At 35.2% G+C, this 27,368-nt stretch overlaps 1 pseudogene; it reads left to right on the top strand.

Moving 5' to 3' along the window:
* LOC131508062 (UDP-glucuronosyltransferase 2B17-like) overlaps nucleotides 1-26,595 on the top strand; it is a 31,491-nt pseudogene extending 4,896 nt beyond the window's left edge.
* The last annotated feature ends 773 nt before the right edge of the window (nucleotides 26,596-27,368 follow it).

Here is a 27,368-nt window from a genome sequence, read left to right as displayed (position 1 = left end):
CAGCTCAGAGCCTGGATCCTACTTCAGATTCTGTGTCTCCCTCTCTCTCTGCCCCTCCCCCACTTGCACTCTGTCTCTCTCTCTCTCTGTCTCAAAAATGAATAAACATACATATTTTTTAAAAAATATTCACCTGGCTGCTTTCACTCTCATATTCAGCCTTTGATAGGTAACAGATGTAAGGTCTTACTACCTGGTTAACCTCTTAAGGCTCAACACAGAGGCAGCAGACAGAAATGCCCATCTTCCAGTCTTTCCCTGAAAGAGGTCTATTTCATACTTTAAAAGCTGCTTCCCAAGGAATAGGCTTCCAATTCAGCACAAATCTATCAACAGATTGCAATCCTTCCCGGAGTCCAGGGAGGCCTGTGTGTACCATTTTCTTGTTCACATTTTCGCCCATTGCAGATTACCACTGCTTCACTGGAATGAGCTTGTACACACTTCTGACATGCCAGTTTTTGTGGCAGCTGCACAGGAAACACCAAACTTGATCCTTGGTTCTGGGATATTCTTCAAATACATCATACATTAGGTCACAAAAATGTCTAAATAAACTTAAGAAAATTGAAATCATATCAAGCAACTTTCCTGACGTGGTGGTCAGAAGTGTCAGAAGTGTTGTATTGTGGAATAATAAGAAATATATAGATTGGTCTTGATTCCCAGGTCCTGATAGAGAACCTCTAAACTCCTTATAAATTTCTTAGTGGTAAGTACACTAGAGCATCTTCTATTCCAATAACAATTGGTCTTTGATCCCTGTCCGTGACACAAGGCTTCTAAAACTCTTATATATTCCTAAGTGATAAGAACACTAAGAGCATCTTTTATTCTAATGAGGTAACTCTAGGCCGACTCCTGGGCGGGAGCTGGTCACCAGAAAGACCACAGCATAATTTGATCTTGCAACTTTCAACCTCACTCCCCACTGCTTTAGACAGAGCAAAGGAGCTAGAACTGGAGTTAATATTGATCATGCCTACATGAGGAAGCCTCTATAAAAACTCCCAAAAGCACAAGGTTCAGAGCGCTTTTAAATGCGAGAACACATCCATGGATTGGGGGAACAATGGAACAAATGGAACATGGAACAAATGGAACATGGAACAAATCCACTGATAGAGAACCTACTACAATCCAAAACCTCTAAGACTTTGTCTTATGTGTCTTCTCATTTGGCTGTTCACATCCTTTAATACTCTGATAGACATAATTAAGTGTTTCCCTGACTTCTGTGAGCTGTTCTAGCAACTTATCAAATCCAAAGAGGGAGGAGGCCATGGAAACTTACAATTTGTAGCCAAGTTGAACAGAAAGTATGGACTACTTGTAATTGGCATCTGAAGTGACATCTCATGGGACAAGAGCCCTTAACCTGTGAGATCTGTTGCCTCCAGGTAGCTGGTGTCAGAATCAAATTCGAGGACACCCAGGTGGTATCACAGAGAATTTCTTGATATGGTAAAAAACAAAACAAAACACATATTTGGTGGCCAGTTGTGTCAAGAATGTTTTTAGCATGGTAGTAGTATAAGAGTAAGGAGAAACACAGGAAGAAGACTGGAATGTTTCCTTACATTAAGAAACTAGAAATCAATTCAAAAAAGAAAACTGGTAAATTCACAAATATGTAGAGATTAAACAACATACTACTAAACAGCCAGTGGGTCAAAGAATTAAAGGGAAATCAAAAAATATCTTACGATAAATGAAAATACAGATATAAAGTAAGAAAATTTATAACATGCAGCAGAAGCAGTTCTAGAGAGAAGTTCATATGGATAAACATCTATACTAACTTTATTTTTTTTAATGTTTATTTATTTTTGAGACAGAGAGAGACAAAGCATGGAAGGCATTGGGGGGGGGGGTTGTCAGAGACAGGGAGACACAGAATCTGAAGCAGGCTCCAGGCTCCGAGCTGTCAGTGCAGAACCCGATGCGGGGCTCTAACTCACAAACTGTGAGATCATGACCTGAGCTGAAGTCAGACACTTAACCGACTGAGCTACCCAGGCACCCCAACATCTACACTAACTTTAAAAGAAAGATCCCAAATTAAAAAAAATTTTTTTTACACCTCAATGAACTAGAAAAGGAACAAACCACACTCATTATTAGACAGACATAAATGAAATAGAGACTAAAAGACAATAGAAAAGATCAATGAAACTAAGTGCCATTTTTTAAAAAGATGAACAAAATAGAAAAGATATAGCTAGACTTACAAAGAAAAAAGAGAGAAGACTCAAATGAATAAAATTAGAAATTAAAGAAGATACGTAAAACTGTAACACACAAATATGACAGATCATAAGAGGCTACTGTGAAAAAATACATGCCAACAATTTGAACTACCTACAAGCAATGGGCAAATTCCTAGAAACACACAACCCACGGAGACTGAATCATGAAGGAATAGAAAGTCTGAACTGACCACTTATCAGTAAGCAAGTTGAAACAGTAATCATATCACTCAAAAAATAATAGAGCAGGAGCAGGTAGCTTCACTACCAAATTCTACCAAACATTTAAAGAAAAATTATTGCCAATCCTTCTCAAATTCTTCCAGAAAAATAGGAGAGAACAGTTCCAAATTTATTTTATGAGGCCCACATTAACCTGAAGCCAAAATCAGACAAGAACACTATAAGAAAAGAAAATTAGAGGTCGATATCCCAGATAACACGGATGCTAAAATCCTCAACAAAATAATAGCAAGCTGAATTTAACCACAGATTAAAGAAATGTATTAAAAAAATTGCATACCATCATTAAGCGGAATTTATTCCAAGGATGGTTCAACATCTGCTAGTCAATCCATGTAACATACCACATCAAAAAAAGTACAGATGAAAGTCACATGATCATCTCAACAAATGCAGGAAAAAAACCTACCTACGAAAGTCAACATCCATTTATGACATAAACTCTCAACAAAGTGGGTATAGAAGGAAAACACCTCAACATAATAAAGGCCATTTATGGCCATCTCACAGCTAAGATGGTACTCAAAGTGAAAAGCTGAAAGGTTTCCCTCTAAGATAAGGAGCAAGACAAGGATACCCACTCTTGCCACCTTTATTTAACATAGTACTGGCAGTCCTTCCCATAGCATTAGGCAAGAAAAAAATAAAATCACCCACATTGGAAAGGAAGGATTAAGACTGTCTCTATTTGCAGGTGACATAATATTATATGTAGAAAACCATAAAGACTACACACACACATAGACACACACACTACTAGAAGTAATGAAGGATTTCAGTAAACTTGTAGTGTACAAAATCCAAACACAAATCCCAGTTGCATTTCTATACCCTAACATCAACTATCAGAAAGGAAAATTAAGCCGTCTTCCTCAGTGCTACCTCAAAAAGTGGCAGCCATCTCCTACTGGGCATCATGGCCACCCTCAGACCTCTGGTGAAACCAAAGATCATTAAAAGAGGACCAAGAAGTTCATCCAGCAGCAGTCAGAAATTCAATATGTCAAAACTAAGTGCAACTGGAAGAAACCCAGAGACATTGGCAATACGGTGCACAGAAGATTCAATGACCAGATCTTGATGTCCAACATTGGCTATGGGAGCAAGAAAGTAAAGTACATGCTGCCCAGTGGCTTCCGGAAGTTCCTAGTCCACAACATCAAGGAGCTTAAAGCGCTACTGTTCTTCAGCAAATCTTACAGTGCAGAGATTGCTCACAATGTCTCCTCTAAGAACTGTAAAGTCATTATGAACAGAGCAGCCCAGCTGGCCAATTCCAGTGCACGCTGCACAATGAAGAAAATGAATAGACAGCTTATGTGCATGTCATATTTGTGTTAATAAAACCATAAAACTATTAAAAAAAGAGAAATTAAGAAAGCAACCCCATATATAATTGTACCAAAGAGAACAAATACTTAAATACATTTAACTAGGGAGGCAAGATATCTGTACACTGAAAATTAAAGAGACTGATGAAAGAAACTGAAGAAGACTCAAATAAATAGAAAGATATTTCATGCTCATGTATGGGAAGAAGTAACATTGTTAAAATGTCCACACTACCCAAAGCAATCTATAGATTCAATGCAATCCTTATCAAAATTCCAATAGTATTTAGTATTTTTCTTTTTTTTAAAATGTTTATTGATTTTTGAGAGACAGCGAGAGACAGAGCATGAGCGGGGAAGGGGCACAGAGAGGGAGACACAGAATCTGAAGCAGGCTTCAGGTTCTGAGCTGCCAACACAGAGACTGACGCAGGGCTTGAACTCACGAACTGCGAGATCATGACCTGAGCCGAAGTGGGATGCTCAACCGACTGAGCCACCCAGGCACTCCTTAGTATTTTTCACGGAAATAGAGCAACCCTAAAATTTGTAGGAAACCACAAAAGGCCCCAAATAGTGAAAGCAATCTTGAAAAACAAGTACAAAGCTAGAGGTGTCACACTTCCTGATTTTAAATCATGTTACAAACCTATAGTGATCTTAACAGTAAAATATTGGCAAAAGAGATCAAAGGCACAGAATAGAGAGCCCAGAAATAAACTCACACATATATGGTCAATTAACTTAAGACAAAGGAGGCAAGAATATGCAATGGGGAAAGGACACTATTTTCAATAAATGTTGGGGAAACAGGACAGTCACATGCAAAATAAGAACACTGGACCCCTATATTGCACCCTACACAAAAATTAACTCAAAATGGATTGAAAACTTAGATATGAGACCCGAAACTATAAAACTTCTAGGAGTAAAACATAGGGGATATGTTCCTTGATATTGGTCATTGCAATAACTTTTTAGATATAACACAAAAAGCAAAGGCAACAAAAGCAAAATAAACCAGTGGGACAACACCAAAATAAAAGGCTTCTGCATAGCAAAGGAAACTGTCAACAAGATGAAAAGGTAATTTGTAGAATGAGAGAATATATTTACAAATTATTTTCCTGATAAGCAGTTAACATCCAAAATATATGTAAATAACTCATGTAACTCAATAGCAAAATAACAAACAATCCAATTAAAATAACGGGTAAATGAACTGAATAGACGTTTTTCCAAAGGAGACACACAAATAGCCAACAGGTACATGAAAAGATGCTCAACATCACTAATCATCATGGAAATGCAGAAACAAAATAATGAGATGTCACCTAACACCTATTAAAGTGGCCCTTATCAAGAAGACAAGAGGTAACAAGTGTTGGCAAGGATGTGGAGAAAAAGAAACCCTTGTGCACTTCAGTGGGAATGTAAATTGGTGCAGCCACCACAGAAAACACTAGGGAGGTTCTTTAAAATATTAAAAGTAAAACTATTGTATGACCCAGCCACCCAAGGAAACGAAATCACTATCTCAAAAAGGTATCTGCACTCCCGTGTTTACTTTGGCATTATTTACAATAGCCATAACATAGGAACATTCTAAGTGTCATCAGTGATGAATGGATAAAGAAAATGTGGTGTATTGATATATACCTAGGGATATTATTAAGTCATAAAAAAGAAAGAAATCATGCCATTTGTGACAACATGAATGGACTTCAAGGGCATGATGCTAAATGAAATAAATCAGACAGAGAAGACAAATACTGTATAATCTCACTTGTATGTGAAATCAAAAAAATTGAACTCACAGCAATGGAGAACTGGCTGGTGGTTGCCAGAGATAAAAGCTGGAGTTTGGGGGAAATGGGTTAAGGTGGTCAAAAGTACAAACTTTTAGTTATGATATAAATAAGATCTGGGAATGTAATATACAGCATGTTGACTATAATCAATGATATTGTATTGTATATTTGAAAGTTGTTAAAAGAATAGATCTTTCAAGTTCCCATTACAAGAAAAAAGATTTGTACCTGTGTGAGGTGATGGATATTAACTAAACTTATATATATACACACACAATATATACATGCACCAAATTATTAAGTGGTATACCTTACAGTGTTATATGCCAATATCTCTTAGTAAAACCAGAAAATAGATTTTTAAAACACAGACACTAGAAAAAGAAGAGCAAACAAAACTCAAATATAGTAGAAGAAAGGAAATAACAAAGATTAGAGCTGAGATACCCAAAAACGGAGAATAACAAACAGTAAAGCAAAAGAACAGAACCAAAAATTTGGTTCTTTCAATATATCAACAAAATTAATAAATCTCTAGCTAGATGGACACCCCAAAAAAGAAAAGACACAAGTTTCTAAAATAAGAAATGAGATTGGAGATACAACTAGCAACCTTAGGCAAATAAAAACGATCATAAGAGAACATTAACAGAAACTGTATGCCAGCAAATAAGATATAGGTGAAATGGACAAATCACTAGAAAGACATGAATATGAAAAGAACTCAAGTAGAAACAGAAAATCTGAATAGACCTATGACAACAACAACAAAAAGATTGATTGAATTAGGGATCAAAAAACTACCACAAAGGAAAGCCCAGGCCCAGATGGATCCATTGAGTGATTCTGCCAAGAATTTAAAGAAAAATTAGTATCAATTATTTTTTAAAATTCTCCAAAAAATACAAGAGCAGAAAATACATTCAATAAAACATGATACTAAAACCAAACAATGACATCACAAGAAAACTACAGACTAATATCCCTTTTGAATATACCCAAAAACCCTCAAAAAAATGCAAGTGAACCAAATCTTTAACCATGTAAGAAGAATTATATATACACACACACAAATGGAACTAATCCCAGGAATGCAAAGTGGCTTTAATATCTGAAAAATCAATTAATATAATACCACATACAAATAGAATAAAAGACAAAACTGCATGATTATCTCAATAAATGCAAACAAATTCACTGTTGTTATTCTATGAACTCCAACAACCTTCATGACAAGAATACTCAATATATCAAGGAATAGAAGTGAGCTTCCTCAAACTGAGAAAAGGCATCTACAAAAAATCCATGCCAACATCATACTTAATGGTGAAAGACCTAAATGCTTCCATTCTTAGATAAGGAAAAAGACAAGGAAAGCCAGTCTCTTCACTTTCATTTAGTGTAGTATGTAGGTACTAGCTAAGACATTAAACAAGAATATGAAATAAAATAAATCCTAATTTGCAAGGAAGAAGTAAAACTCTTGACTGATGACATGATCTTACGTAGAGAAAATTTAAGGGTGACACTAAAATAATATTATATCAAAACACAAACTAAGGAAGTTTTCAGGATACAAGATCAATACACAGAAAGCAATTGAGTTTCTATATATTTTGCAATGACCACTCCAAAATGAAATTAAGAATACAATTCCATTAAAAAGAATAAAATACTTAGGAATAAATTTAACAAAGGAAATTCAAAACTCACACCATTGAAAACTCTAAAATACTGTGGAAGGACATTAAAGACTATCTAAATCACTTCCTGATTTCAGAGCCAACTATAAATCTACAGTACTCAAGGGAGTGTGTTACAGGCATAGCGATAGATGTATAGATCAATAGATTTTAAATCCAGAATAATTCCTTCTGGGAAAATTAATTATCCACATGTGAAAGAATGAAGTTGGATCACTCTACCTCAAACCATATACAAAAATTAACTCAAAATAAATAAAAAATCTAATGTAAGACTTAGAAAAATAATTTGAAAAGCTCTTAATAAAAAACATGGGGTAATATTTGTAACCTTAGATTCAACAATGTTTTCTTAGGTAAAACACCAAAAGCACAAACAACCAAATTAAATTTGTATTAGTTGAACATCAAAATTAAAATTATTGTGCTTCAAAGGATATCATCAAAAAAGTGAAAAATAAACAACCCACAGAATTAGAGAATATATTTGCAAATCATGTGTGATAATGAGCTTGTACTGAAAACATATAAAGAAATACTACGACTCAATAATAGGAAAATAACCAATAAAAAATGAGTATCTAAAGTATCTAAAACAAATTTCTACATAGAAGATATACAAATGACCAATAAGCACATGAAAAAAAATGCTCAACATCGTTAGGCATCAGGGAAATATAAGTGAAAACCACAATGAGATACAACTTCATGCCCAGTACCATAACTATAAACAAAAAGACAATAACAAGTGTTGACAAGAACGTGGGGAAATTAAAATCATTATATATTGCTTCTAGGAATTAAAAATGGTACAGCCACTTTGGAAAACAATTTGCAAATTCCTCAAAGGTTAAACAGAGAGTTACTATATGAACCAGCAATTCCACTTCTCGGTATATACCCATGAAAAAGGATAATGTGCACATGTGCAGATTTTTCACCTCCCGGTTAAATGTTCACCTAACAATTTTATTCCCTTTGATGCAACTATAAATGGGATTCCTTTCTTAATTCCTCTTTCAGATAGTTCATTGTTAGTGTATAGAAACTCAACTGGGTTTTGTATGTTGCTTTTGATCCTGCAATTTTACTGAATTCATTTATTAGTTGTAACAGTTTTTTGGTGGAGTCTTTAGCATTTTCTATATATATCATGCCACCTGCAGAGAGAATTTTACTTCTTTTCTGCTTGGGAGCAGGTTCCATATTGTCAGTGCAGAGCCCAGGGCAGGGCTCAAACTCATGAACCTTGAGATCATGACCTGAGCTGAAACCAAGACTTGGGTGCTTAACCAACTGAGCCACCGAGGCATCTCTCAAATTTTTATCAAGCAGTATGATGTTAGAGGTGGGCTTGCCAGATATGGCCTTTATTATACTGAAGTATGTTCCTGGTATACCTAATTTGGTGGGAGCTTTTATCATGAAAGGATGTTAAATTTGTCAACTGCTTTCCTGCACCTATTAAAATAATTATATGACTTTTATCCTTCATTCTGTTAGTGTGATGTATCATGTTAATTTGTTGAATCATCCCCACATACCAGAGATGATTTCCACTTGGCATGGTGAAAGATCTTAATGTGCCTTTGAATTTGGTTGTTAGTATTTTGTTGGTGAATGTACTGATGTGAATGACATTAGAGATAAAATGTTCCTCTCACATTTCTCTCACATCACCTTTCATATATATATATAAATATATATGTAGATCTTTATAGATATACACAACACCCACACACAATTGCTTTATCAAAGAACACTGTCAAACATCTTTGGCTCATCATTCCAAATTGCTTTTAGAAAATTACTACAGTCACATGACAAAATTCTCATTTTGTCTAACAGTTGTTTTATGTTTTTGTATGTGTTTTTCCACCCACAAAGACCCAATATATTATCTGAGTTAATGGGGAAGGCTCAAATATGGCTCATTTGAACCTACTGGGATTTTGAATTTTCTCGTCCACTCTTACCACATTTTCATTTTGTTGGGGGACTCACCTGCAAACCTGCTGAACCCCTGCTTAAGGTTCTTCTTTCTTTATTTCTTTATTTTGCTTTGGTCACTTTGCATTTTCTTTTTTTTTTTTTTAACGTTTATTTATTTTTGAGACAGAGAGAGACAGAGCATGAACAGGGGAGGGGCAGAGAGAGAGAGGGAGACACAGAATCAGAAGCAGGCTCCAGGCTCTGAGCCATCAGCCCAGAGCCCGAGGCGGGGCTCGAACTCACAGACCGTGAGATTGTGACCTGAGCTGAAGTCAGACGCTTAACCGACTGAGCCACCCAGGCACCCCACTTTGCATTTTCAATATGAATGATTCTATTCTTTACTTAGTTTATTTATAGTGAGAGAGATATGGGAAGCTAAAGTGACCTGTCAATTAGAAACTCACGTATTTCTATACAACACAAGTACCTGAATTGCGTTAACATTACAAAATAATGTGGAATTCCTGGGAGACTTTGAGAATAGTTTCAGTTAAATCAAGGCCTAAATTATTCAATACATAAGTAAGTAGCAGATATTCACTAAAAGAATACTTCCAAAGTAGTTAGCATATTCTAAAGGTAAGTGCCAACATGCAGGGAAACTGTAGAGTTTCATGACCACCGACCTGACACTCTATCTGGAAAGACAGAATACAAGCACATAATAAAAACAGAATGAAACATGTTATAATAACGAAGGATCACAGCGGTAAGGAACATTCAGTGGGAATCACAGAGAGCATATCTCAGTCATTGATAATCAAGGTGCAAACCACGGGATATGCAGAAGGATATACAGAAGGATATGTAGAAGTGATGGGAGCAGAGAGTAAGGAAGACACAAAAGCAAAGCATGTAAAAGAAGAATGATAGTTTTCAAGAGCTCCAAATTTAGCCTAGCAGGAAGATGCCAAGTGAAGGACAGATGATGCTGGAGGGAGAAGCTGGAGACAGACAATCATAAGGAGGTTCAAACCTCTAGTAAGGGCATTAAGGAGAAAACAAAAAGGTTTAAGAAAAGGAGTAATATGATCACATTTCCTTCTTTAAAAAATCCCTCGGGATGTAGTCACTGAGTTAGCCTGCAAAAGAGCAAGAGTGAAAAGGGGGACCACTCAGCAGGCTGTTGCAAAATATAGGCAGCAATTATGGAAAACTACACTACACTGTTCATAGAGAGATGATAGTAATAATCATCATTGCTCATATTGCTGTTGTGGAGGAAAAAATAGTACACATAAAACATCCCAAATATCTTTTTTTTTTTTTAATTTTTTTTTTTCAATGTTTTTTTTTTTATTTATTTTTGGGACAGAGAGAGACAGAGCATGAATGGGGGAGGGGCAGAGAGAGAGGGAGACACAGAATCGGAAACAGGCTCCAGGCTCCGAGCCATCAGCCCAGAGCCTGACGCGGGGCTCGAACTCACGGACCGCGAGATCGTGACCTGGCTGAAGTCGGACGCTTAACCGACTGCGCCACCCAGGCGCCCCAAAACATCCCAAATATCTTTGGCACATACTCAGTAATCCAGAAGAAATGTTAACTTGGTATTATTGTTATTTTGGTACTATCACATACTATTAATAATCAACCCAATGGTGCCAACCACCCAGATCTAATTCCTCATTTAATAGGAACTGGTTTTCTAACACATCAAGATTATACTCTCTAGAAAAGTCCTAGAGAGCAGGTATCCTATGGAGTTGTTTAAAAGTATATGTGTAAGGACTGGCAATGAGACAAGCATGTTAAAATGCTCACCTTTTTTGGTAAGGGTTAAGGCTCTTTGCCAGTTCTCTAACTAAAAGGAAAACCATTCCTCGATGATATAAATGTGTTCCCTAACAATGTTGGAGCTAAATCCAACATTTATTTGCATCTACTCCAGCCTTTAAATCACTCCTCAACTACGTGAGTGGAACTAGAGGGTATTATGCTAAACGAAATTAGTCAGTCGGAGAAGGACAAATATCATATGATTTCACTCATATGAGGACTTTAAGACAAAAAACAGATGAACATAAGGGAAATGAAAATAATATAAAAACAGGGAAGGGGACAAAACATAAGAGAGTCTTAAATATAGAGAACAAACAGAGGGTTGCTGGAGGGGTTGTGGGAGGGGGCGTTGGGCTAAATTGGTAAAGGGGCATTAAGGAATCTGCTCCTGAAATCACTGTTGCACCATATGCTAACTTGGATGTAAATTGAAAAATAAATAAATTATTAATAATAAAAAACATTCCTCATATGAAATCCCATGATTTTACATCTTAGAGCATTTAAAAAAGTTTTTTTTTTTTATGTTGTTATTTACTTTTTGAGATAGAGAGAGACAGAGCATGAGCAGTGGAGGGGCAAAGAGAGAGAGGGAGACACAGAATCTGAGGCAGGCTCCAGGCTCTGAGCTGTCAGCACAGAGCCCGATGCGGGGCTCGAACTCACAAAGTGTGAGATCATGACCTGAGCTGAAGTTGGACACTTAACCGACTGAGCCACCCAGGCACCCCCCATCTTAGAGCATTTTAAAAGAGTGACTTAGTCTGTTAGAACAGATGTTTTCTTCCTACACCAAATTTACAGAAAACCTCAGTAAAGCTCCCCTAGGGAATATAGGTCTCAACATCATAGCTGCCTGACAGAATGAGCACAAAGAAAATGTAGACTTCATATATAATAAGAACCATAAATTCTGCCATATAATAAAGATCAAATAATCTCTACCACTTGAATCTTAAAACTGCCCACAGTTTAAAATTACAAACAATTCTATTCAGTTTATAGGATGATATTCCTTATGAAGGAAAACAATAATCTAATACATTTTAAATTGATAAATCTTTAAAACATAAATAGGAAGCAAATGATCTTTAGTGGACTACTTTACAATCTCTTAAGAGATCCTTTTGTCTACCTCTTTACTAGTAGCAACATAAAACTGGTATCTTATTTGAGAGTAAAACACAATGTATCTTTTGATTGCAAATTATTTATGCTACCTCTGATAAGTTTCACAAAGTTCAATGACAGTGGTAAGATTAGTGAAAGTTCTACCTTAGCTAACCTTATTCTTAAAAGATTTCCTCTTTCAGTTTTGAGAAAATAATTGTCAGTAGGAAGGAGAAAAAAAAGGAGGGAGAGAAGGACAAGAAGGATGTGTGGCAGATAATAATGATTGCTAATAGTAGCTGTTGTTATTAAGTTGCAAAAACAAGATTTGAATCCATGTCAGTGACTGTGAAGACATTGTTACACAAAGAAATGGTTTCTACACACTACTTACTTTTCCATTAATTATTACCTTCTCAGAAAATTTTTGTACACTTTTTAAGAATTAAGACATTTGGCAAGATGCATCAAGAGTCTTAAAAATGTTTATAGCATTTGGCTTCATAATATAATCATAAAACTATACAAAGAAAAATAATCCAGAGGTGCAAAATCTATTTTGGGCAATTATTCATAAGAGTAAACACTGTAAATAATGGAAGTATCATAAATATCCAAAATTAAGCAATGAGTAAATAACTTATATTTGTGCATATTACACCATTATAATCGGTTTAATCAAATAATGCTTAATTACACTAAATTAGCTGTAATATGAGGTTTAGTTGAAAAGAAAGGGACAAAATGGTAAATATAAGACACAATTTCCTTACAGAATGAAAAAAAGTATAAATTAGGATTAAAATTTTCAAAACATGTCATAATATAGATTTAATTATATGAATAAAGATTAGAATAAAAACATACAAATTTTAGCATAATGTCCTCAAGCTCCATCCATTTGGTCCCAAATAGCAGGATTTCCTTTGTTTTCATAGGTAAATAATATTCCATTGTGTGTGTGTGTGTGTATGTGTGTGTGTGTGTATATATATATATATATATATATATATATATATATCACATCTTCTTTACCATTCATTTGTTGATGGCCACTTAAGGCTGTTTCCCTCGATTGTTGTGAATAATGTTTCTATACATATGGGAGTGCATATATCTTGTCAATATCCTGTTATTTCTTTTGGGTATACACCCAGAAATGGAATTGTTGGATTATATGGTAGATATATTTTTTGTTTAGTGTTTTATTTTTGAGAGAGAGGGAGTGTGAGTGGAGAAGGGGCAGGGAGAAGGGGACGGAAAATCCAAAATGGGCTCTGCACTAACAGCAGGGGCTCAAACTCACAAACTGTGGTATCATGACCTGAGCCAAAGTTGAGCCATCCAGGAGCCCTGGCAGATCTATTTTGTTTTTGAGGAATCTCCATATTGTTTTTCATAGTGGCTGAACCAATTTACATTCCCATGTACAGTGTACAAAAGTTCCCCTTTCTTCTCATCCTCACAAACACTTATCACTTCCTGATAATAGCCATTCTAACAGATGTGAGGTTATATCTCATTGTGGTTTTGATTTGCATTTCTTTGATGATAAGTGATACTGAGCATCATTTTGTGTACCTCTTGGTTATTTGGATATCTTCTTTGGAAATATGTCTATTTAGTTCCTCTGCCCATTTTTTAATCATATTGTGTTTTTTTTTGTAATTGAGTTGTAGGAGTTCCTTATATATTTTGGATAATAACCACTAATCCAATATATGGCTTGCAAATATTCTCCCATTCTATAGGTTGCCTTTTAATTTTGCTGTTTGAAAGCTCCTAAGTTTGATGTAGTCCCACTTGTTGGTTTTGTTTTTGTTGTTTGTGGTTTTGGTCTCATGTCCAAAAAAATCACGGCCAAGACCAATGTCAAGGAGCTTCTTCACTATCTTATCTTTTAGTAGTGTTATGGTATCAGATCTTATGTTTAAGTCTCTGATTTATTCGAGTCAATTTTTGTGACTGGTATAAGATACAGGTCCAATTTCATTTTTCTGACACAGTTTTCCTAACACCATTCATTGACAAGATTATCCTTTCCCCATTGGTTATTCTTGGTTCCCTTTGTGAATATTAGTTGACCATTTATATAGGGTTTAATTCTGGACTCGGTATTCTGTTCTACAGGCCTATATGTCTATTTTTATGCTGGTCCCATAGTGTTTTAATTACTATAGTTTTGCAACATAGTTTGTAATCAGGGAGTGTTATGACTTCGGCTTTGTCCTTCTTCCTGAGGGATGCTTTGCCTAATTGTAGTCTTTTGTGGTTCCATAACAGTTTTATGCTTGTTTATTCTATTTCTGTGAAGAAAGTCATTGACACTTTGATAGGGATTGTATTGAATCTATAGATGGTTTTGGGTATTATGGACATTTTAGCAATATTAATTCTTTACATCCATGAACATGGGAGGTCTTATCATTTGAGTCTTCTATTTTTTTTTTTTTTTTTCCACAATGTCTTATAGTTTTTGTTGTATAGACCTTTCATTTCTTTGGTTAAATTTATACCCAGATACTTTATTGTTTTTGATGCTTTTATGAATAGGACAGTTTTGTTTATTTTTTGGATGTTTCACTACTGGTGTATAAAAATGCAATTGATTTCTGTATGTCAATTTTATATTCTGCAACTTTACTAAATGGTTGATTAGTTACAACAGTTTCTTTGGGTGAGTCTTTGGAATTTTCTATATACAAAATTATATAATCTGCAAAAAAACACAACTTACTTATTCTTTTCCAATCAGATGTCTTTTACTTCTTATTTTGCCTAGTTGTTCTATCTAGGACTTCTAGTACTATATTGAATAGGGCTGGCAAGAGTAGTATACTTATCTTCTTCCTGATCTTACAGGATAAGCTTTCAATTTTTCACCATTTAGTATAGTGTTAGTTGTGGATTTGCCAGATATAACCTTTATTATGTTGAGTTGTATTCTTTCTATGACCAATATGTTGAGGGTTTTTTTTTTTTATCATGAAAGGATGTTGTATTATTATTTTTTTTTTGAGGAGTTCACAATTAAATTTATTTATTTATTTATTTTTTAATATATGAAATTTATTGTCAAATTGGTTTCCATACAACACCCAGTGCTCATCCCAAAAGGTGCCCTCCTCAATACCCATCACCCACCCTCCCCTCCCTCCCACCCCCCATAACCCTCAGTTTGTTCTCAGTTTTTAAAAGTCTCTTATGCTTTGGCTCTCTCCCACTCTAACCTCTTTTTTTTTTTTCCTTCCCCTCCCCATGGGTTTTTGTTAAGTTTCTCAGGATCCACATAATGGAGAGTATGATGCTAAGTGAAATAAGCCATACAGAGAAAGACAGATACCATAAGGATGTTGTATTATATCAAACCTGTATTTGTATCTATTAGGATTGGATTATTTTATTTTTTATTCTATTAACGTGATGTATTAGAGTTACTAGTTTCCATATATTGAACTATCCTTGCATCTCAGGAATAAATCCCACTTGGTCATGGTGTATAATCCTTTTAATATGGTCTTGAATTCAGTTTGCTAATATTTTGTTGAGAATTTTTACATCTATATTCATCAAGGATATTGATTTGTAGTTTTCTTTCTTGAGGTGTCCTTATTTGGCTTTAGTATCAGGGTAATGCTGGCCTTGGGGAATGATTTTGAAAGTGCTTCCTCCTCTTCAAGTTTTTGGGAGAATTTGAAAAGGATTGGCATTAATATTTATTTACATGTTTGTTAGACTTCACCAGTGAAGCTGTCTGTTCCTGGGAATTTCTGTGTTGGAAGGTTTTTGATTACTGATTCGATCTCTTTATGCATTATTGGTCTGTTCAGATTTCTATTTCTTCATAATTCAGTCTTGATAGGTTCTGTGTTTCTAGGAATTTATCCCTTTCTTCTAGGTAATCTAATTTGTTGGCATATAATTGTTCATAGTAGTTTTTTTTGATCCTATGCATTTCTGAATTATCAACTATAATGTCTTCTAATTTTGAGTCTTTTTTCTTAGTCTATCTAAAGCTTTGCCAACTTTGTTTATCTTTTCAAAAGGACAGAGAAAAAATATGCAATATCTCTTATATGTGGAATCTAAATAAGCCAAACTCATAAAAAACAGAGAGCGGTTAGTGTGGTTATCAGGGGCTAACCACCAAAAAAAGTGGAGAAATAGCAGAGATATTGTTTAAGGGTACTGACTTGCAACTAGCAGTAAGTACGTCTTAGAAAGCTAACGCAGAGTATAGTGAATACAAAAATAATGTATTATAGTCCCCAAATTTGCTAAGAGACTAGATCTTAATTATTCCAACCACAGAAAGGAAATAATTATGTGACACAATAGAGGTGCTATAATTACAATGGCAATCATATCACAATATACAAATGTATCAAGTCAACCTGTTGTGTACCCTAAATTACACAATGTTATATATCATATTTCAATTTAAAAAAAGAAAGCATACAAAATATTAAGCCAGGCATATCCTGATATAAAGCATGAGTAACTCTTATTTCCTTCTTTGTAATTTTTTACACTTTTGCAAATTTTCTTGCAATGAGTTTAAATTATTTTCATAAGCATGTCAGGGAATGAGAACAACCAGTCCACATCAGTCATTAATCCACAGAGGATATACTACTGTAATACCATAAGGAACCATCTTCCACAGTACAAATGAAGAAGCTTTAGGCCAATGAAACAAAACACTGAAAACAGGTAACCTTAACTGTTGGTACACATCACTGAAATCACACATGTTATAAGGATGCACTAGGTCAATTACAGGAAAGTTCAGTGATCCTCATATTAAAAATAATGTCATCTGGGTGGAATTATACTTTGAAGAATGCTCCACAAATATAGCCCACAGGATCACCAAAGCTTGAAAACAGTTTCCTTTTTCTGTAAAAACAATTTTGAAAAGAAGTTTTTTGACAATGATTAGGATGAGAAAGTAGAGTTTTTATATTGGAAAGTTAGATCATTATGTTCCAGAGAGAAAAGAACTAATAACCAATTTAAAGAAAAGAAGCAAAAAAAAAAAAAAAAAAAAGACAAAGATGAGTATATGGTTTCGACCAGGTATCCAGGAAACTTTTGTTCCTCTACAATTTTTTTTTTCTTGTTTCTTTTTTTGGTAGGAGGGTACACTGAGCAACGTGGAGTTAGTCTAGCGTAGAAAGTAATATTTGTTTTTAATCGCCATGGATTTCTGAAACATTTGCAGGCAAATATGTCCTCACCAGGAGCCTTATATAGTTTGAACTGAGCTACTAAGGAAGATGACCACATGTCTGCTGGACAAAGCCCTGCATACTTCTCCCACCATAGTGCAAGTGCTCTCTGAGACACTCACTGTGGTGATGACCAGGACCCTTCCATTCACTTCCAGCTACACAGAGCACATTCTGATGAGACATCAATTTTACAATATAATTTCAGGGCATATGGTATCATATGTAGACAAACCCAGCAATATTGTTACTCAAATATGTAACTACAGAAGTATATTTCCGGGTTATAAAGAGGATTCGTAGGATGCTTTCACAAAAGTTCAAACTATAATACCATACTCCTCAATGTCAGCAATCAGTAATTTAAGGAGAGAGTTTGGGAAATTTCGAAAAATTTGAAGGTAAGGTATAAAGAATTATAAGGCTGAGATAATGTTAGATATAAACTCATCTTAATCGTAAGTAACATTTTCCTAGTGCTCATAGTCAGGTAAATGAAATTCTAATGAGTAAAATAATTCTCCAGAAAACCTGCCTGGAATAAACACAAATGATTTAGTAGAAGTATAACAATAAACGATAAATGCTGTGTGGCTTTCTGAGAAAGACAGATACCATATGGTTTCACTCTTATGTGGATCCTGAGAAACTTAACAGAAACCCATGGGGGAGGGGAAGGAAAAAAAAAAAAGAGGTTAGAGTGGGAGAGAGCCAAAGCATAAGAGACTGTTAAAAACTGAGAACAAACTGAGGGTTGATGGGGGGTGGGAGGGAGGGGAGGGTGGGGGATGGGTATTGAGGAGGGCACCTTTTGGGATGAGCACTGGGTGTTGTATGGAAACCAATTTGACAATAAATTTCATATATTAAAAAAAAAAAAGAAAGAAAGAAAAAAAAATGCTGTGTGGCTCTCTTCCAAAAATCCACAGTAGAAATTTAAAAAAAAAAAGTTTTTTTAAAAAAATATTTATTTATTTTTGAGAGAGAGAGAGAGAGAGAGAGAGCATAAATGCGGGAGAGGAATAGAAAGAAGGAGACACAGAATATGAGGCAGGCTCCAGGCTCTGAGCTGTCAGCACAGAGCCCTACACGCGGCTTGAACTCACGAACTATGAGATCATGATTTGAGTCAAAGTCAGACGCTTAACTGACTGAGTCACTCAGGGGCCCCCACAGTAGTAACTGATAGCATTATTTATAAAGAGTCTGAATATAATACTCTCTAAGAGTATCTCCTCCACACTATTGTGTACTGGCTCTATTTAATTTCTTGCTTACACACACATACACTCATTTGCACAAATATATATAACAGAGGAAATTGACCTCATGGACACATCTCTTTCCCAGGATATGAGGGATTAGATCTGTTAAAAAACAGCTATTACTGAAAACAACAAGGAGTTTCCTCAAAAGATTAAAATACAATTATCAAATGGTCCAGCCATTTCATTTCTGGGTATATATCCAAAAGAACTGAACTCAGGATCCAGATGACAGATTTGTACAGCCATGTTCACAGCAACACTATTAACAAGTGCCAAGAAGCAAAAGCAACCCAAGTGGCCAAGAGATAAAGTAATAAACTAAACATGGTATGAACAAAAAATGGAATATTGGCCTTTAAAAGGAAGGAAATTCTGACACATGTCACAACACGGACTAAGTTGACAGTAAGCGAAAGGAGCCAGTCACAAAAAGACAAATACTGTGCAATTCAACTTACACGAAGTATCTAGACTTGTCAAATTCACAGAAACAGAAAGCAGAATGATGATTGCCAAGGGCTAGGGAAGAGGGAGATAGAGAGTTTTAATAGGTATAGACTTCCAGCTTTACAAGACAAAAAAGTTCTGAAGATTGGTTGCACAACAAATACACTACTGAACTGTACACTTAGGTATAATTAAGATGATAAAATTTATATGCATTTTACAATTTAAAAAAACAGCTGCTCCCTTAGTTTCTGATTATATTTTATGTGTTTGTTTCTACAGTTATCCTTTAAATAGTGTTTGCTTTGCTGTTCCTTTTTTTGTGATGGAGCAAATTCTTTTTTCACAGGAAATGGGAAAGTTTTCCCAGAGCTCTGGAAAAAAATGGTATTGTGGTTTTTACTCTGGGGTCAATGGTCAGTAACATGACAGAAGAAAGAGCCGACGTGATTGCATCAGCCCTTGCCAGATTCCACAGAAGGTAAAGTATCTTATAACAAACAGCTACTTAATAAGTCAAGCTCTGTAAAAGTTTTGATTATAAACATTTCCTGCAAGACAGGTAACTATTATGCCTACAAATTTACCTCAGATATCCATTTAAAAACCAAAATAAAACACAGCAGGGGCTAAAGTAGTATCGAGGGTGTCTGACAGTAACTTTGACATTGACACTGTAATATGTATCTATATACCATATATAAATTATATATATGTGTGTGTTTGTGTGTGTGTGTGTGTGTATATATATATATTTATATATGAGGTACACGATGAAATTTTGGTATTATAATGGTATTGTGGGCAGGTACAAAATCACTAAATTCTACCTTATCATTTGCTCCTTTTCACTGAAGGATTCCTGAGGACACTGTGCACGCTGTAGATGTTATCAGAAAAAAAGTTAAACTTTCACAGTAGCTGTACTAGCACAATAATGTTAAGCAATATTGATAAAAATCTGAATGCATCATGCAGTTTTTACACATGCCATATAATCCTTCTTTTCTTTCCTCTAAATTTTGAATAGGCCTATTCAGTGTGCTTTTCAGGATGGCCAGAGCTCACCAAGCCGTGTCCAGGTATCTAAGCCAGCCACGATGATTTAGAGAAAGAAAAATCAGTCTGTCCTGGTTGACTGGGCCCTACTAAAATCTGAAACAAGAAAATAAAAGATAGTTGAGATGGGTCCTGTCCTTAAGTGAACCCTGTGCATTATAAAATCTGGCCTCTTTTGTAGCAACGTGGATGGAACTGGAGAGTGTGATGCTAAGTGAAATAAGCCATACAGAGAAAGACAGATACCATATGGTTTCACTCTTATGTAGATCCTGAGAAACGTAACAGAAACCCATGGGGGAGGGGAAGGGAAAAAAAAAAAAAAAAGAGGTTAGAGTGGGAGAGAGCCAAAGCATAAGAGACTGTTAAAAACTGAGAACAAACTGAGGGTTGATGGGGGGTGGGAGGGAGGGCAGGGTGGGGGATGGGTATTGAGGAGGGCACCTTTTGGGATGAGCACTGGGTGTTGTATGGAAACCAATTTGACAGTAAATTTCATATATTAAAAAATAAATAAATAAATAAATAAAAATAATAAAAAAAAATAAAATAAAATCTGGCCTCAAATGGACTCTGCTTCTAACTACTGCTCCTGATGGAGAAAGAAGGAATAAAAGGAGTCAAGCAGAGGGAAGACTGCATGTAAAGGGCTCAGATGCATCCTTCACCTTAAGATATAATAGTTTCTACTAATATATAAAAAAATACCTGGGGTCTTTGGGTATTTGTGAACTACTTTTTAGTTTCCCATCTGATAGAATCTTCACTTAATCACCTATGCTCCTATTTTTTGCTGAAAATCTAAAGTTACTTTACATTCTGCTTAACAAACAGAAGTTAAACCCTAGTAAATTATAATCCAAGTCATGGGGATTGCTTGGAAATTCCAAAATCGGCACCGTATTTTGGTACTGGTATATACATAAAGCATGTTAAACAATGCTGTCAATGCTTTGTGCTTCATTTTTTAAGTACTGGAAGTCAGCTGAATAAATTTTAGCATTACAATTTTGGAACTTTTTCAACAGCCACACTGCTATTTATACATTATCAACATCGAAAGAATTTGCAAACCAGCAGTAGTGTTAATACTCTGGATTCATGTCAAAACTTATCAATTGACATTTTTCTTGGGGGTAGTGTTTTAACAATCTATAATCTGAAAGAAGTTATACTTATTTCCTAAGCCGAATTAATTATGAATTACAAGGAAATAACAAATACTTCTCATAAGTAGTTGATTGCATATATTAGCCTTTTTGTATATCAAAAGATACAAAACTCCATGTAATAACTTGAGAAACAAGTGGATATAAGTAAATTCCCTTCTATAAGAGCCAAAAACAAATACAGGCTAATATTAAGTTTAGAAAATGAGAGCTAGTATATATAGTAACATAAATTTGTAGATTAATTTGCCATTGTTTTCTGCTCTAGAATCATGACAGCCTTACAATTTCTTAAATATCTGAATTTGTCATTGATTATGCCACTATTATTTGCCTACGCCATAATACGTGACTTTACTCCATAGTTGACTTAACATAAAAAATATGTACATGTTATATGAGCATTTCTATTATAACGGTGTCTTACTGGTTCTCGTTACCTAACACCTCCTGTCCTCATTTCTTCATCCATCATATGGAAGGGATTTAATTGGATGTCTTTGAATCACCCTAGAATCCTAATACGCTGTAACTTTGAAGTTCAACTACAGAAAAGTATTTTCTTTATCTTAACAGGTTTTATGGTGATTTGATGGCAAGAAGCCAGAAACTTTAGGACCCAATCAATTCTCGGCTGTATATGTGGATCCCCCAGAATGACCTTCTTGGTATGACTCAGGAGAACAAAAACTGAAAACATAACAGCTGAGCAATGTGATAATAGCTCAACAAAAAACAAATTTATTTTGTTTTGCATTTATTGTTGAAATATTAAAAAATAAAACAAGTTATTTTTATTATTTCCAGTCCTAGAAAAATTAAGGAAAAAATGTAAGAGTTGGCATTTCATTACATTCCTTATGGCCCAAATCAAAATACCTTTATTTCAGGTGTAATTACTTTTCACAGGTGAATTTTTCAATAACTTCCAAAATTGTTGCTGTCTTTTAATTCTCTCCATACACCTATCTTTCTCCTAGTTGCAGGGGTATTTCACATGCTATTGAAAAATAACAGTGCTTTTATTGTACTCCATTTTCTATAGGAAAAAATATACAATGTTTTTCATTAATTAATAATACGTTTCATGAATAAATGTGGATTTTCCTTCTTCTGTTTCCAGTGCCACCACCATCACCATTTCTGCTGCCCTGAAGTCCTTTATATCAGACTCAATGACTTCACTACTTTAAGAGAATGTTTCCAACATGCCCCCTGCTTTTTTGCACATGTTTCTTTTTATCCAAAATGTTCTTCAAATTGTTCACCTGCCAATCTTGTGTTCATTTTTGAAGTTCAAATGACACACCACTTCTTTCATGTAGTCTTCATTTACCTCTCCAGCAGACTTACATGCTTCTTGCTCTGAGCTCTGAAAGCAATTTAAATGCAATTTCACATATATAATAGTCTGTTATCTAAAAAATACTGCCTCTAGATTCAGTGCATTATAATGCTCATTTCTCATTTTAAAGACTTATAAAATAATTTTAGTAAAATTCACTCAATTCTAGGTCATCCAAAAACTGAAGCTTGTATAACTCATGGTGGAACTGATGATCTATCACGGGGATCCAATGGTGGGCATTCCTTTGCTTGTGGATCAACCCGGTAACATCACTCCCATAAAGGCCAGAAAAGCAGCTGTTAGACTGAACTTGAACACAATGTCAAGTACAGATTTGTTCAATGCATTGAAGTGAGTCATTAATGATTCTTCACGAGTACAATTTTTTTTTTTACTAGATACAATTTCTAGAGAGATGCTAATATGAAGGTCAGGTGAGCAAAAATGAGTCCTGACATGAACACAATTATGAGTAAGATCTGCTCAATGTTTTGAAGATAGCCATCAATAACCCATTTTGAGTGGCACAGTAAATTTTCTTCAATGGTTTTAGGGGAAAAGTTTGTAACAGTGTTAAAAACAGTGGAGAAATTTTAGGGTGCCTGGGTGGCTCAGTCAGTTAACCATTTGACTTCAGCTCAGGTCATGATCTCATGGTTCGTGGGTTTGAGCCCTGAGTCAGGCTCTGTACTGACAGCTCAGAGCCTGGATCCTGCTTTGGTTTCTGTGTCTCCCTCTCTCTCTGCACCCCCCACCCCACTCACACTCTGTCTGTCTCTCTCTCTCAAAAATAAATGTTTAAAAATTTTAAAACAAAGAATAGTGGATAAATTTTGAAATATCAATAAAAAGAATCACTGAAATGGTTAACAGAAAGATTAAGAGGAAGCACTGAGAACAAAGTTGAAGTCGGGAACCATGAATGTTGTTATAGTGATGCCAGCTGGGTTCCTTCGCACGGGTACCACTTGTACTGGCCTTGCCACTCTGCCCCTTACCTGCAGCCCTGAACTTTAAACCCAAGGATTAGGGCAAAAATGAAAAACAAAGCAGGGTGCCTGGGTAGCTGTTGGTTGGGCGTCCTACTTCAGTTCAGGTCATGATCTCGCAGTCCATGAGTTCGAGTACCATGTTGGGCTCTGTGCTGACAGCTCAGAGCCTGGAGCCTGTTTCAGATTCTGTGTCCCTCTCTCTCTGCCCCTCCCCCACTCATGCACTGTCTCTGTCTCTCTCTCTCTCTCTCTCTGTCAAAAATAAATAAAACATTAAAAAAAAAGAAAAACAAAGCAAAACAAGAGAACAAACCACAATACAAAAAAACAAGGAGAAATAAAACAGCCAAATATCAAAACAACCAACACACCTGGCCCTATGCCCTACACTGGGGAGACTATACCCAGAAGCTTTCTAAGGAGCAGAGACTAGTGTCTGTATCTTCAAACATACTTTGTCTAGGCTCTGACATGTATAATCGCAAAAGCAGTTTCTCCAAACACCTCTGTCCAAAGAATCCGTTTGGACGTCTGGAGAAGGAAAAGGAGGAAAATATCAAAACTGGCATCATCTGCGAGGTTCAGAAAAACAGGAGGTACAGAGTATGCCTGCTTTCCAACACTTCCCACAGGGCTCTGAACCAACACACAAGTCTCAGAAAACCAGGAAGGAAAACTGAGTTTTACAGAAACTGGAATAAAACTGACCAGTCTAGTTTCATTACCCAAGCTAGATGGGAAATGCAAAAAAAATCAAAAAAAGTAAACAGAAAAAAAAAGATTAGTACCGTTATAGTACTAATCTGCACAATTATGGTTTTCTTTCAGCATGAGAACTAAATTGTTTTAAAACTCGTCTAAAATAGTTTACTTTCTGTAAACCAGTATGACCTGATCAGTCGCAAATTCCCATTAAATACTTCCAAAATTTTCTATGTAATATTTTGCTCCCACCACAGATAAATGATAAATAACTAGGGCTTTCAAATTTACTCGATTAAAAATTATGTGAACACTACTTATAAATTTAGTTAAATTCTATTAATTTTGTTTATGCTTGTTTTTGTCTTATTTGGTAGAAGAACCATAAAATCAAAAAGCAATTGACTTAGAACAGATATATTGGAATATTCGTTTTAAAAGTCAAATTTTCTGTATCAGAAATATTTGGTTTCCAAATTAGTTCAGGATGTTACTATTCCTATTATTATTAATATCATAATTATGTATACATTTTCTCCTTTTGGTTTCATAATGACTTTAGAAATAAAATTTTGCTTGAATATATATTGGTTATAGTATCATTTGCATTTTAAATGGACATTTGCATTTTAAAAACAATGTTGTCTAGTTTTAATTTAGTCCAACTATTATTCATCTTAAATAAGCACCACGAGAAGCACATTTTTTTTAAGGATTGTATCTTCCATTTGGTGGTTTTATGTCAAATCACATCTTTCTAATATAGATGTCTTTCTACTTTTTAAAATTTTTAATAAGGTAAAGCTGTGCCCAAAAAAGAAAACTAGCTGATGTATACTGAATGTTTGTGATATGGTACACATTGTACTAGTAAATTCTTTGTAGGGAGTAAGTAACTTCTTCACTATAGTCTTTGCCTATTGTATTACAAATGTGTTTCAGGATTACTTCTCTCCTCTCAAAAACCCAGAATTCTCACTGGTTTTTACAGGACAGAGACAGATATTACCTCCACTGTACTGCTACAGTCCCATGTTATAGCACTTTGTGATTTAAAGTTTGTAAGCCCTCTTTATTTAGCCTTCTTCCTTGTCTGTTAGTTCATAATCATTTCAACAGTAGAAACCAATGAAACTGGCAATGCCTGAAAGTGGAATGCTGAGCACTCTCCAGATTCTAAAATGACAATACCAACAAGAAAAACCACAACAGCAAACACAAAGTGGGTCACCAAATGATAGGGTCAAATCCAAGAATCAATACGTCATTCCTCAAAATAATCAGATAAGAAAAGTACTATTCCTATGCATTCAAAAATGAAAACCCGAGGAACAGAAACACTAAAAAAAGCACACAAGTGTCAGAGTCAGGATTCAAGCCAATACAATCCACTTCCACACTTCTAATCACTAATTTCACTGCTATCATGTCAATACCAGCTCCTGATCAGCTCTGCCCGGACATGTCCATTAACCTCATCATGGACTTATATCCTATCTCTGGATTATAATAATATTTTGAAACTTTCTCAACAGATCTATTAACAATTCCTTACTGGATAATTCAAAATTTGCACACAGAAATCATGTATTTCAATCATGTATTTTTTCTTGCCTTTCTAAACTAGAAATACTTGTCCTTGCCCAACTTCTCTTTTTCTTCACAGCTTGAAATCCTAGACATTAGCAAATTCTAGCCCATTAAGATCTCTATAATCATCTCTAAGAAAAATGATAGATTTTTCTTCCAGGGTTATGTGGCACTCATTTTTACCCTCCATGTGAAAATCAACATACTTCTCCAGTTTGTTCTATAAATTATTTGATTTTCCTCCAGCTACAAAGAGAATGCTATGTGGTTATCAACCATTCATCATGATCAGGTTCTAAAGCCTTTGGATGGAGCAGTCTTCTGGACTGAGTTTGTCACACAGCACAAAGGAGCCGAGCACCTACGGCCAGTTTCTTACAACCTCACCTGTTTCCAGGACCACTCTTTGGATGTGATCGGATTCCTACTGGCTTGTGTGGTAATTGCTACTTTCTGTGTCATAAAATGTTGCTTGTTTTGTTGTCAAAAGTTTAAAAAAGAAAATAAGAAAAAAACAGGGAGTAGGCTTTTGAGACACAGTAGGCGTAGTAAACATTTGAAATAGCTAGTAAGCACAAGCAAAGTCATTCTATTTAATTCAACCACTGTGGATCAAGTTGTGACAGATTCTCCTCCACATGTTGTAAGATGTGTGCCATACCCAAATATTTTCCTCTTGGTAAACATATTGTGTTAGTTAACCCATTCCACCCTAAGGGAGAAATAACTCTATGTATTTTTTGACAAACACTTCTTCAATATTTATCTTGAGATTCTTCAATTCTGTTCATCAAATCAAAGAAGATGTGGTACCTATAGATGGATTATGCTCAATTTATAATTCTAATTGTATAAATCCTCAAATAATTCTACTTTAATACTGACATATATAATTTCCTAACTGAAAAAAACAGGGATTTCACTAGAGCCTTATTCTGTGATTTAAGAGTGAGAAGCCTGATTGTTTTTACCAAGCATTTTCAGAAACATCTACTGTATAAATAAAATCAATCAAATAGAACATATGTGTCCCTGACAAAGAAAAACACAACTGAACAGTTGTTAAAGGTGGCAAGATAGATTTTATTCATCCATTTATAGAAAGGGAGAGAGATTCCAGTATGAAATGAGTTCAACTCCAACTAAGATAAAGGTGACTGCTGTTTTTAAAGGGAGAGCAGATAGGGAACAAAAAGGAACTATGGAAAAGTAAAAAGGGAAACAAAAAAGAGACGAGGTGACTACATGGAAATGGAAGATTACAGAAAGGAGTAAGTAGAAAATTACTGAAAATGGCTTGGCAAGTTGGGTTTGACAATGTATGTTTTGTTGTTTGGT

The sequence above is a fragment of the Neofelis nebulosa genome, chromosome 3 (assembly GCF_028018385.1).
Source record: "Neofelis nebulosa isolate mNeoNeb1 chromosome 3, mNeoNeb1.pri, whole genome shotgun sequence".
Lineage (NCBI taxonomy): Eukaryota > Metazoa > Chordata > Mammalia > Carnivora > Felidae > Neofelis > Neofelis nebulosa.
Note: the sequence above shows the minus strand (reverse complement) of the source record. Positions and strands in the feature narration are given on the sequence as shown.